Source organism: Neolamprologus multifasciatus, chromosome 4 (genome assembly GCF_963576455.1).
Source record: "Neolamprologus multifasciatus chromosome 4, fNeoMul1.2, whole genome shotgun sequence".
Lineage (NCBI taxonomy): Eukaryota > Metazoa > Chordata > Actinopteri > Cichliformes > Cichlidae > Neolamprologus > Neolamprologus multifasciatus.
In genome coordinates this window covers 30,834,525-30,849,011 of record NC_140442.1, presented here as the reverse complement: position 1 = coordinate 30,849,011, position 14,487 = coordinate 30,834,525, and the positions used below count along the sequence as shown (strand labels likewise).

Genomic DNA, 14,487 nt, shown 5'->3' with positions numbered 1-14,487 from the left:
ACACCGTCACACCTAGTAATGGCGGTGATGGCGATGATGTTGGTCACTTGGGAATTAGAACACACACTATACATGTTTTAGGACAAATATTATGTATTCCTCAAGAGACGTAACTAGGATGCCCTACTTTTGTTTGCTGTTGTGCGCAGCTGTTAATTAAACTCAAATTTGGCAAACAGTGGAAAGCTAAAAAATTACGTAAAACATTCGACAAACTCACCTTGAACCTCAAAGTTCTTTGCCTTTCGACGAAAATTGCACTTTTGTGTGGTGGAAAACCCACTAGGCAAGGCTCCATTGGTTTTAAACGACAGGATATCGGAATAAAGAGTGGGGTCCATGACTCTGTAACGCTTTGCTTACACTCTGCTAATTGAAGCACCTTAGGCCTACCAATTGAGCTCTAAGCAAAACAACAGGATGTTGAGTAAATTTAAATCGGAAAAACATTTTTTAAAGGGAAAAGAAAAAATAATATTCTAAAACAGAAATATTTTATGAAAGAATGAATGAAAAACTTCCAAAACATGAAATTATCCTTATATTTAGATAAGACAATGTATACAATCTAAAAGTTGTTTATTTTTATTTTTAAAAAGAAATGTCATGTCATTATGTGCGTAATAAATATTGTTTTGCTGACAAGACATAGTCCACAATCACTTTTTGGCAGGTCGAAAATGACATATTATCGGTATTAATGTTCTTTTAAAAGTTTTTCAGCAGTTCTAATGGACCGTTTGAGATATAATATGTCACATAGGACCCTTCTGAATGACATCCACCAAGTTTGAAGCAGAAACATTGTTTCAGTGACAAGATATAGGCCACAATCACTTTTTGGCAGGCTGAAAATGGCATATTATCAATGTTAATGTTCCTTTAAAGGTTATCCAGCAGTTCTAAGGGACTGTTTGAGATGTAATATTTGACATATGACCCTTCTGAATGACATCTGCCTAGTTTGAAGCAGAAATAGTATTTCAGTGACAAGTTATAGGCCACAATCACTTTTTGGCAGGCTGAAAATGACATATTATTGGTATTAATGTTCTTTTAAAAGTTATTCAGCAGTTCTTGGAGAGTGTTTGGGATATAATATGTCACATGTAACCCTTCTGGATGATATCCAACAATTTTGAAGCAGAAACATTGTTTCAGTGACAGGTTATAGGCCACAATCACTTTTTGGCAGGTCGAAAATGACATATTATTGGTATTAATGTTCTTTTAAAAGTTATTCAGCAGTTCTTGGAGAGTGTTTGGGATATAATATGTCACATGTAACCCTTCTGGATGATATCCAACAATTTTGAAGCAGAAACATTGTTTCAGTGACAGGTTATAGGCCACAATCACTTTTTGGCAGGTCGAAAATGACATATTATCGGTATTAATGTTCTTTTAAAAGTTATTCAGCAGTTCTTGGAGAGTGTTTGGGATATAATATGTCACATGTAACCCTTCTGGATGATATCCAACAATTTTGAAGCAGAAACATTGTTTCAGTGACAAGTTATAGGCGGCAATCACTTTTTGGCAGGTCGAAAATGACATATTATCGGTATTAATGTTCTTTTAAACGTTTTTCAGCAGTTCTAATGGACCGTTTGAGATATAATATGTCACATAGGACCCTTCTGAATGACATCCACCAAGTTTGAAGCAGAAATAGTATTTCAGTGACAAGTTATAGTCCACAATCAGTTTTTGGCAGGTTGGAAATTGCATATTATCAGTTTTATTGTTCCTGTAAAAGTTATTCAGCTGTTCTTGGAGAGTTTTTGGGATATAATATATCACATGTGACCCTTCTGGAATATATCCAACAAGTTTGAAGCCGAAATATTGTTTCAGTGACAAGTTATAGGCGGCAATCACTTTTTGGCAGGTCGAAAATGACATATTATTGGTATTAATGTTATTTTAAAAGTTTTTCAGCAGTTCTAATGGACTGTTTGAGATATAATATGTCACATAGGACCCTTCTGAATGACATCCACCAAGTTTGAAGCAGAAACATTGTTTCAGTGACAAGATATAGAACACAATCACTTTTTGGCAGGCTGAAAATGGCATATTATCAATGTTAATGTTCCTTTAAAGGTTATCCAGCAGTTCTAAGGGACTGTTTGAGATGTAATATTTGACATATGACCCTTCTGAATGACATCTGCCTAGTTTGAAGCAGAAATAGTATTTCAGTGACAAGTTATAGTCCACAATCACTTTTTGGCAGGCTGAAAATGACATATTATTGGTATTAATGTTCTTTTAAAAGTTATTCAGCAGTTCTTGGAGAGTGTTTGGGATATAATATGTCACATGTAACCCTTCTGGATGATATCCAACAATTTTGAAGCAGAAAAATTGTTTCAGTGACAGGTTATAGGCCACAATCACTTTTTGGCAGGTCGAAAATGACATATTATCGGTATTAATGTTCTTTTAAAAGTTATTCAGCAGTTCTTGGAGAGTGTTTGGGATATAATATGTCACATGTAACCCTTCTGGATGATATCCAACAATTTTGAAGCAGAAACATTGTTTCAGTGACAAGTTATAGGCGGCAATCACTTTTTGGCAGGTCAAAAATGACATATTATCGGTATTAATGTTATTTTAAAAGTTTTTCAGCAGTTCTAATGGACCGTTTGAGATATAATATGTCACATAGGACCCTTCTGAATGACATCCACCAAGTTTGAAGCAGAAATAGTATTTCAGTGACAAGTTATAGTCCACAATCAGTTTTTGGCAGGTCGGAAATTGCATATAATCAGTTTTATTGTTCCTGTTAAAGTTATTCAGCTGTTCTTGGAGAGTTTTTGGGATATAATATATCACATGTGACCCTTCTGGATGATATCCAACAAGTTTGAAGCCGAAATATTGTTTCAGTGACAAGTTATAGGCCACAATCACTTCTTGGTAGCGCTAAAATGCCATGTTCTCAGTCGTTATTCTGAACAAACAAGAAAGAGTCATGGTGATACTGGCACAATAGGTCTTTATTGTTTTAACTATTATTCGACAGTCTTATAACAAATATGAAAATATGAACAACGAGAGTAGACATACTAAAATTCCATCGTGATGCGTGTAGTCATTCGTGACCGCACTACACACTGAAAGCAACCTTCTGATGAGCGTCATAATTCGGTTACAAGAAACGTTAAAGTTCCATAAATGCATACCTTTGCCTAATAACAAAGGCATAAATATGTTTGTTTGCCCCCCCCCCCCCCCCCCCTTATATCAGTTGCACGGAAGTAGCTGGCAACGCAAGTAATCCGGGCGCTGCAGCTTTAAGCAGCTGCGCGCGCTCCCGCGGACGGCAATCAGTTTCTGGCAGAAAATCACTTTTTGGCACAACACCGCCACAGATCGGTGTGAGACACGGTCTGCATCTATAGAGTGTAGTGTCTGGAGCGCAAACAGGAGTGCCGTGTTTTACTCTGAGGCAGTTTGGTCAAGGAAAAGTCAACACATCACAAATCATGTTCAGTAAATCTTTGACTCGACGTTCATCGGTGTGGACTCTGACACGATCCTTCCGCAAAAAGCAACGTTGCCAAACACGGTTGGTACGCCCGCTGAGCATTATAGCGCAGGCGGCGCATTGTGTACAACACCATAGCTGGCAAAAAGTTTCATGTATGTTCCATTTGAATTCAAGTAGTTCATAAAACAATAGCGGCACCCAAAGTCTGTGCGTAAAAACACCAGGAGCACCGCTGCGCACGGTCTGCTGTGTGCTGGAGTGGTGTACGTGTAAAGGGGGAGAGTGACACCGGTGGCGTTTCCTCGCTGCACATTTTGTTCTTTACTGCCTGCGCTCTGACCCACGTCAGGAGAGGAAGAGCAGAGACTCCAGCGAATTCATGCACACTGAAAGGTGTGCTTCAATTACGATAAAAGCCACCGTACAGTAGAAACTTTTGAAATTCGTGTCAGTGAAGGGAAGACAGTAGTCGTGTATGCTTTCACTGTTGAAATACACGCACCTGCGCGCATGGCCTCGTCCACGCTGCGAGCAGCTTTTGACAAACTGTAGAAGAGAAGCTGGTGTCCGCCAGTTCTGTATTTCAGGTTTCATGTTGTTTCATGTTTTACCGCCATCATAACCTATTTGTCGGTCGGGGACAGAGATCATCCAGTGGGGGTGTCGGTGAGGTGGAAAATTCACGACCGACAGAGAGCGGTCTAAGCCACCATCGAGGATCTTAACGACACCCTGAGATTCAGTGTTTGGAGCTCATACGCGGTTCCCATTACGACCTCTTTAGACAGACATCATTACGCGGGGATTTCTATCGAGGACGGCACGAGATCGGTGAAAGACACGATCCCGAGGACCTAGACTGACATCCACAGTACGGTATGTGGAGCGCAAACAGGTGTCCGTTAGTGGCGGAGGTGTGGTTCCTGGCTCAGCTTCAGGGGAGGGCCGGTACAGTGAGCTCAAGTGGCGGTGCCGGGCAGGTGAGTGGACAGGTGGTGGTGATGGCACTGACGAGCTCTCTACTGCGTTTAGTGACGCTGGAGTGGAGAAGAGGAGGCATCGAAAGAAGCTGTGCGCGCCACACCGGGAGAGCTGCACTGCAATTATGTGTGTGCCAACCCAGAAAGTACATGGCTGTGGGTCGTGAATTCAAAGAGAAACAGTGCACGCTGCGTGTCTGTGGGTCCTTCTACAGCGGTGTTTTACTCTGAGGCAGTTTGCTGAATCAAAAGTCAACACATCTACTCCGTTCACGAAGAACGCCACAGATATTCTCGTGATGTGATTTGTGATGACATGATGGAAAGCATACACGATTACAGTCTTCTCTTTGCGGACAGGAATTGAAACACACAACTGAGGGAACGGTGCTCCTGGTGTTTTTACGCACAGACTGTGGGTGCTTTTCCCTTTTATGAACTGCTTGAATTCAAACCGAGCATTCATGGGGCCTTTTGCCCGACATCGTGTGTTACACCACTCTATAATCAGACTGTTAAATCTTATAATGCTGGATTCAACATCATCCTGTTGACGGGAGGGACGCGTTTTAAAGACGAAATGCGTACAGCTGTCCAAATGTGCAATAGAAGGATCATTCTTGGTGACAAATCATTTCAAAAAGAATCAAAATTAAAATGTTAACTACAATAAAATTCTGTCCGTGTGTTAATGTGGATTCTTCTCTGGAGGCTTCAGCATATCAAATCAGAGCCCCACTGCGCATCGACGTATCGGGCTGTAGACTGCACTTTCCCCGCTGTCTACCTCCGAGCAATAGCCCGACTCCTTCCGCCTGCATCTCTCCAGTGCTGTGCTCACAGCGCGGATTGTAACACGGACAACAAACAAAGTAACATGTTTTCTGTGCGCGCGGCCACAGCTTTCTTTCGTTAAAAGCTGTTTGAATTTGAGGCTTTCAAATCTTTCAATTTGCACTAATTACTGTTAAACAGCAGAGCAGATCAAAGGTTGTAACTACACGAGTCGTGTATAAAATCACCGACACATCACGGGGTTGTTAGATCATTTTAATTGTCATCTTTTCAATATATACATATATATGTATATTTATCAGTTTCCATGTGTCTCATTGACATAGCAGCTCTCGGCTCCAGCGTCACCAGAAGCTGGCCATGAACAGGGCGCCATGGCTCCGTGCACAGCCCCACACGTTCTAGATCGTTCTTCTGGTTTTGCTTTCCTCTGAAATGGTCTAAGGAAGCGAAACTGTCAGCGCGCACAGAGCAGCTGAGCCAATCCTGACGCTGGTGACGCCGCGACCACACCCTGCTACTCTGCTCCGTTCACGAAGAACACCACAAATATTCTAGTCAGGTAGATCACAGCAAGCCTTTCGTTGGACACGTGAAGTGTTGCGACCAGCCCGTGAGTGTCGTTATAATTTAGCTGGATCCGAAGCCGAGAGAACAAACACAAGACCCAAAGCGGCGTCTGCTGCTGTGCGGCACTGACACGTCCAGCGCCTCCATCCATAGTTTGTTTTAGTTCGAGTGCAACAAATGCTTTGGTGAATCTCTGCGGGGGCTCGAAGAGTGCGTGACAGTGAGGAAAGCAGTATCTTTAATATTTCAAAGTGCACTTATTCAGCCGAGAGTTTTCTGCTCAGTCAGCCTTTCAAATAAACGATCACTCCAATCCCTGCACTTCTATTTCAAATGCGATGACATTTATCGACACCGACACCACCGGCCTGTCTCCTTTCTTTGAACGTTGTACTCTTCAAAGATGTATTGACTATTGTTTCCTCCAAGCAACATTTTATTCTGGAGCAGATCAACGAAGTGGCAATCTTAAAGTAGGTTCATTCAGAACACGAGTTGAAGTTGGTCTGTGTGGATCTTGTCGAGTGTGTTCATCAAATTTTCGTTCATGTGTCAACAGCTTTTGTTCCAGTCTGCTATTGAAATAATGAATGGATCTGTCTGCTCCGGCTTTTTATCATCTAACCCACAGCTGATCCCGCCCACTTGAATGCACTCGCTTGGCACTCCTACTGTACTTGCAAACGGCCAGAGCGAGACCGGTGGCGCGAGCTTCCTCGATTCACACTTTCTTCTTTACTATCGCCTGCGCTCCGAACCACGCCAGGACAGGGAGAGCACAAACTCCCGCGGATTCATACACACTGAAAGGTGTGCTTCAACAAGCACAAAAGCGACGGCAGAGTAGAGGTGTTTTAAATGTATGTCGACGAATTGAAGACAGTAGTCGTGTATGCTTTCACTGTTGAAATCCACGCTGTGAGCACAGCACGGAAGCGACGGCGGCGAAATGACTCTGGCAGTTGCGGGGAAATGCAGGCACACACTGACTCGCGGAGAGCCGGTCGCTGTGCGCTCAGCTTCATCAACCAGCACCTGCGCGCATGGCCTCGTCCACGCTGCGAGCAGCTTTTGACAAACTGTAGAAGAGAAGCTGGTGTCCGCCAGTTCTGTATTTCAGGTTTCATGTTGTTTCATGTTTTACCGCCATCATAACCTATTTGTCGGTCGGGGACAGAGATCATCCAGTGGGGGTGTCGGTGAGGGGGAAAATTCACGACCGACAGAGAGCGGTCTAAGCCACCATCGAGGATCTTAACGACACCCTGAGATTCAGTGTTTGGAGCTCATACGCGGTTCCCATTACGACCTCTTTAGACAGACATCATTACGCGGGGATTTCTATCGAGGACGGCACGAGATCGGTGAAAGACACGATCCCGAGGACCTAGACTGACATCCACAGTACGGTATGTGGAGCGCAAACAGGTGTCCGTTAGTGGCGGAGGTGTGGTTCCTGGCTCAGCTTCAGGGGAGGGCCGGTACAGTGAGCTCAAGTGGCGGTGCCGGGCAGGTGAGTGGACAGGTGGTGGTGATGGCACTGACGAGCTCTCTACTGCGTTTAGTGACGCTGGAGTGGAGAAGAGGAGGCATCGAAAGAAGCTGTGCGCGCCACACCGGGAGAGCTGCACTGCAATTATGTGTGTGCCAACCCAGAAAGTACATGGCTGTGGGTCGTGAATTCAAAGAGAAACAGTGCACGCTGCGTGTCTGTGGGTCCTTCTACAGCGGTGTTTTACTCTGAGGCAGTTTGCTGAATCAAAAGTCAACACATCTACTCCGTTCACGAAGAACGCCACAGATATTCTCGTGATGTGATTTGTGATGACATGATGGAAAGCATACACGATTACAGTCTTCTCTTTGCGGACAGGAATTGAAACACACAACTGAGGGAACGGTGCTCCTGGTGTTTTTACGCACAGACTGTGGGTGCTTTTCCCTTTTATGAACTGCTTGAATTCAAACCGAGCATTCATGGGGCCTTTTGCCCGACATCGTGTGTTACACCACTCTATAATCAGACTGTTAAATCTTATAATGCTGGATTCAACATCATCCTGTTGACGGGAGGGACGCGTTTTAAAGACGAAATGCGTACAGCTGTCCAAATGTGCAATAGAAGGATCATTCTTGGTGACAAATCATTTCAAAAAGAATCAAAATTAAAATGTTAACTACAATAAAATTCTGTCCGTGTGTTAATGTGGATTCTTCTCTGGAGGCTTCAGCATATCAAATCAGAGCCCCACTGCGCATCGACGTATCGGGCTGTAGACTGCACTTTCCCCGCTGTCTACCTCCGAGCAATAGCCCGACTCCTTCCGCCTGCATCTCTCCAGTGCTGTGCTCACAGCGCGGATTGTAACACGGACAACAAACAAAGTAACATGTTTTCTGTGCGCGCGGCCACAGCTTTCTTTCGTTAAAAGCTGTTTGAATTTGAGGCTTTCAAATCTTTCAATTTGCACTAATTACTGTTAAACAGCAGAGCAGATCAAAGGTTGTAACTACACGAGTCGTGTATAAAATCACCGACACATCACGGGGTTGTTAGATCATTTTAATTGTCATCTTTTCAATATATACATATATATGTATATTTATCAGTTTCCATGTGTCTCATTGACATAGCAGCTCTCGGCTCCAGCGTCACCAGAAGCTGGCCATGAACAGGGCGCCATGGCTCCGTGCACAGCCCCACACGTTCTAGATCGTTCTTCTGGTTTTGCTTTCCTCTGAAATGGTCTAAGGAAGCGAAACTGTCAGCGCGCACAGAGCAGCTGAGCCAATCCTGACGCTGGTGACGCCGCGACCACACCCTGCTACTCTGCTCCGTTCACGAAGAACACCACAAATATTCTAGTCAGGTAGATCACAGCAAGCCTTTCGTTGGACACGTGAAGTGTTGCGACCAGCCCGTGAGTGTCGTTATAATTTAGCTGGATCCGAAGCCGAGAGAACAAACACAAGACCCAAAGCGGCGTCTGCTGCTGTGGCGGCACTGACACGTCCAGCGCCTCCATCCATAGTTTGTTTTAGTTCGAGTGCAACAAATGCTTTGGTGAATCTCTGCGGGGGCTCGAAGAGTGCGTGACAGTGAGGAAAGCAGTATCTTTAATATTTCAAAGTGCACTTATTCAGCCGAGAGTTTTCTGCTCAGTCAGCCTTTCAAATAAACGATCACTCCAATCCCTGCACTTCTATTTCAAATGCGATGACATTTATCGACACCGACACCACCGGCCTGTCTCCTTTCTTTGAACGTTGTACTCTTCAAAGATGTATTGACTATTGTTTCCTCCCAAGCAACATTTTATTCTGGAGCAGATCAACGAAGTGGCAATCTTAAAGTAGGTTCATTCAGAACACGAGTTGAAGTTGGTCTGTGTGGATCTTGTCGAGTGTGTTCATCAAATTTTCGTTCATGTGTCAACAGCTTTGTTCCAGTCTGCTATTGAAATAATGAATGGATCTGTCTGCTCCGGCTTTTTATCATCTAACCCACAGCTGATCCCGCCCACTTGAATGCACTCGCTTGGCACTCCTACTGTACTTGCAAACGGCCAGAGCGAGACCGGTGGCGCGAGCTTCCTCGATTCACACTTTCTTCTTTACTATCGCCTGCGCTCCGAACCACGCCAGGACAGGGAGAGCACAAACTCCCGCGGATTCATACACACTGAAAGGTGTGCTTCAACAAGCACAAAAGCGACGGCAGAGTAGAGGTGTTTTAAATGTATGTCGACGAATTGAAGACAGTAGTCGTGTATGCTTTCACTGTTGAAATCCACGCTGTGAGCACAGCACGGAAGCGACGGCGGCGAAATGACTCTGGCAGTTGCGGGAAATGCAGGCACACACTGACTCGCGGAGAGCCGGTCGCTGTGCGCTCAGCTTCATCAACCAGCACCTGCGCGCATGGCCTCGTCCACGCTGCGAGCAGCTTTTGACAAACTGTAGAAGAGAAGCTGGTGTCCGCCAGTTCTGTATTTCAGGTTTCATGTTGTTTCATGTTTTACCGCCATCATAACCTATTTGTCGGTCGGGGACAGAGATCATCCAGTGGGGGTGTCGGTGAGGGGGAAAATTCACGACCGACAGAGAGCGGTCTAAGCCACCATCGAGGATCTTAACGACACCCTGAGATTCAGTGTTTGGAGCTCATACGCGGTTCCCATTACGACCTCTTTAGACAGACATCATTACGCGGGGATTTCTATCGAGGACGGCACGAGATCGGTGAAAGACACGATCCCGAGGACCTAGACTGACATCCACAGTACGGTATGTGGAGCGCAAACAGGTGTCCGTTAGTGGCGGAGGTGTGGTTCCTGGCTCAGCTTCAGGGGAGGGCCGGTACAGTGAGCTCAAGTGGCGGTGCCGGGCAGGTGAGTGGACAGGTGGTGGTGATGGCACTGACGAGCTCTCTACTGCGTTTAGTGACGCTGGAGTGGAGAAGAGGAGGCATCGAAAGAAGCTGTGCGCGCCACACCGGGAGAGCTGCACTGCAATTATGTGTGTGCCAACCCAGAAAGTACATGGCTGTGGGTCGTGAATTCAAAGAGAAACAGTGCACGCTGCGTGTCTGTGGGTCCTTCTACAGCGGTGTTTTACTCTGAGGCAGTTTGCTGAATCAAAAGTCAACAACATCTACTCCGTTCACGAAGAACGCCACAGATATTCTCGTGATGTGATTTGTGATGACATGATGGAAAGCATACACGATTACAGTCTTCTCTTTGCGGACAGGAATTGAAACACACAACTGAGGGAACGGTGCTCCTGGTGTTTTTACGCACAGACTGTGGGTGCTTTTCCCTTTTATGAACTGCTTGAATTCAAACCGAGCATTCATGGGGCCTTTTGCCCGACATCGTGTGTTACACCACTCTATAATCAGACTGTTAAATCTTATAATGCTGGATTCAACATCATCCTGTTGACGGGAGGGACGCGTTTTAAGACGAAATGCGTACAGCTGTCCAAATGTGCAATAGAAGGATCATTCTTGGTGACAAATCATTTCAAAAAGAATCAAAATTAAAATGTTAACTACAATAAAATTCTGTCCGTGTGTTAATGTGGATTCTTCTCTGGAGGCTTCAGCATATCAAATCAGAGCCCACTGCGCATCGACGTATCGGGCTGTAGACTGCACTTTCCCCGCTGTCTACCTCCGAGCAATAGCCCGACTCCTTCCGCCTGCATCTCTCCAGTGCTGTGCTCACAGCGCGGATTGTAACACGGACAACAAACAAAGTAACATGTTTTCTGTGCGCGCGGCCACAGCTTTCTTTCGTTAAAAGCTGTTTGAATTTGAGGCTTTCAAATCTTTCAATTTGCACTCATTACTGTTAAACAGCAGAGCAGATCAAAGGTTGTAACTACACGAGTCGTGTATAAAATCACCGACACATCACGGGGTTGTTAGATCATTTTAATTGTCATCTTTTCAATATATACATATATATGTATATTTATCAGTTTCCATGTGTCTCATTGACATAGCAGCTCTCGGCTCCAGCGTCACCAGAAGCTGGCCATGAACAGGGCGCCATGGCTCCGTGCACAGCCCCACACGTTCTAGATCGTTCTTCTGGTTTTGCTTTCCTCTGAAATGGTCTAAGGAAGCGAAACTGTCAGCGCGCACAGAGCAGCTGAGCCAATCCTGACGCTGGTGACGCCGCGATCACACCCTGCTACTCTGCTCCGTTCACGAAGAACACCACAAATATTCTAGTCAGGTAGATCACAGCAAGCCTTTCGTTGGACACGTGAAGTGTTGCGACCAGCCCGTGAGTGTCGTTATAATTTAGCTGGATCCGAAGCCGAGAGAACAAACACAAGACCCAAAGCGGCGTCTGCTGCTGTGCGGCACTGACACGTCCAGCGCCTCCATCCATAGTTTGTTTTAGTTCGAGTGCAACAAATGCTTTGGTGAATCTCTGCGGGGGCTCGAAGAGTGCGTGACAGTGAGGAAAGCAGTATCTTTAATATTTCAAAGTGCACTTATTCAGCCGAGAGTTTTCTGCTCAGTCAGCCTTTCAAATAAACGATCACTCCAATCCCTGCACTTCTATTTCAAATGCGATGACATTTATCGACACCGACACCACCGGCCTGTCTCCTTTCTTTGAACGTTGTACTCTTCAAAGATGTATTGACTATTGTTTCCTCCCAAGCAACATTTTATTCTGGAGCAGATCAACGAAGTGGCAATCTTAAAGTAGGTTCATTCAGAACACGAGTTGAAGTTGGTCTGTGTGGATCTTGTCGAGTGTGTTCATCAAATTTTCGTTCATGTGTCAACAGCTTTTGTTCCAGTCTGCTATTGAAATAATGAATGGATCTGTCTGCTCCGGCTTTTTATCATCTAACCCACAGCTGATCCCGCCCACTTGAATGCACTCGCTTGGCACTCCTACTGTACTTGCAAACGGCCAGAGCGAGACCGGTGGCGCGAGCTTCCTCGATTCACACTTTCTTCTTTACTATCGCCTGCGCTCCGAACCACGCCAGGACAGGGAGAGCACAAACTCCCGCGGATTCATACACACTGAAAGGTGTGCTTCAACAAGCACAAAAGCGACGGCAGAGTAGAGGTGTTTTAAATGTATGTCGACGAATTGAAGACAGTAGTCGTGTATGCTTTCACTGTTGAAATCCACGCTGTGAGCACAGCACGGAAGCGACGGCGGCGAAATGACTCTGGCAGTTGCGGGGAAATGCAGGCACACACTGACTCGCGGAGAGCCGGTCGCTGTGCGCTCAGCTTCATCAACCAGCACCTGCGCGCATGGCCTCGTCCACGCTGCGAGCAGCTTTTGACAAACTGTAGAAGAGAAGCTGGTGTCCGCCAGTTCTGTATTTCAGGTTTCATGTTGTTTCATGTTTTACCGCCATCATAACCTATTTGTCGGTCGGGGACAGAGATCATCCAGTGGGGGTGTCGGTGAGGGGGAAAATTCACGACCGACAGAGAGCGGTCTAAGCCACCATCGAGGATCTTAACGACACCCTGAGATTCAGTGTTTGGAGCTCATACGCGGTTCCCATTACGACCTCTTTAGACAGACATCATTACGCGGGGATTTCTATCGAGGACGGCACGAGATCGGTGAAAGACACGATCCCGAGGACCTAGACTGACATCCACAGTACGGTATGTGGAGCGCAAACAGGTGTCCGTTAGTGGCGGAGGTGTGGTTCCTGGCTCAGCTTCAGGGGAGGGCCGGTACAGTGAGCTCAAGTGGCGGTGCCGGGCAGGTGAGTGGACAGGTGGTGGTGATGGCACTGACGAGCTCTCTACTGCGTTTAGTGACGCTGGAGTGGAGAAGAGGAGGCATCGAAAGAAGCTGTGCGCGCCACACCGGGAGAGCTGCACTGCAATTATGTGTGTGCCAACCCAGAAAGTACATGGCTGTGGGTCGTGAATTCAAAGAGAAACAGTGCACGCTGCGTGTCTGTGGGTCCTTCTACAGCGGTGTTTTACTCTGAGGCAGTTTGCTGAATCAAAAGTCAACACATCTACTCCGTTCACGAAGAACGCCACAGATATTCTCGTGATGTGATTTGTGATGACATGATGGAAAGCATACACGATTACAGTCTTCTCTTTGCGGACAGGAATTGAAACACACAACTGAGGGAACGGTGCTCCTGGTGTTTTTACGCACAGACTGTGGGTGCTTTTCCCTTTTATGAACTGCTTGAATTCAAACCGAGCATTCATGGGGCCTTTTGCCCGACATCGTGTGTTACACCACTCTATAATCAGACTGTTAAATCTTATAATGCTGGATTCAACATCATCCTGTTGACGGGAGGGACGCGTTTTAAAGACGAAATGCGTACAGCTGTCCAAATGTGCAATAGAAGGATCATTCTTGGTGACAAATCATTTCAAAAAGAATCAAAATTAAAATGTTAACTACAATAAAATTCTGTCCGTGTGTTAATGTGGATTCTTCTCTGGAGGCTTCAGCATATCAAATCAGAGCCCCACTGCGCATCGACGTATCGGGCTGTAGACTGCACTTTCCCCGCTGTCTACCTCCGAGCAATAGCCCGACTCCTTCCGCCTGCATCTCTCCAGTGCTGTGCTCACAGCGCGGATTGTAACACGGACAACAAACAAAGTAACATGTTTTCTGTGCGCGCGGCCACAGCTTTCTTTCGTTAAAAGCTGTTTGAATTTGAGGCTTTCAAATCTTTCAATTTGCACTCATTACTGTTAAACAGCAGAGCAGATCAAAGGTTGTAACTACACGAGTCGTGTATAAAATCACCGACACATCACGGGGTTGTTAGATCATTTTAATTGTCATCTTTTCAATATATACATATATATGTATAATTTATCAGTTTCCATGTGTCTCATTGACATAGCAGCTCTCGGCTCCAGCGTCACCAGAAGCTGGCCATGAACAGGGCGCCATGGCTCCGTGCACAGCCCCACACGTTCTAGATCGTTCTTCTGGTTTTGCTTTCCTCTGAAATGGTCTAAGGAAGCGAAACTGTCAGCGCGCACAGAGCAGCTGAGCCAATCCTGACGCTGGTGACGCCGCGACCACACCCTGCTACTCTGCTCCGTTCACGAAGAACACCACAAATATTCTAGTCAGGTAGATCACA

The 14,487-nt window shown here is 45.7% G+C and overlaps 1 long non-coding RNA gene across 1 annotated transcript in view; it reads right to left on the bottom strand.

Annotated features, from left to right (window-relative positions):
* Positions 1-14,487, bottom strand: part of LOC146520819 (uncharacterized) — a 447,384-nt gene that overhangs the window by 243,275 nt on the left and 189,622 nt on the right. The gene's annotated exons all lie outside the window — the stretch shown is intronic.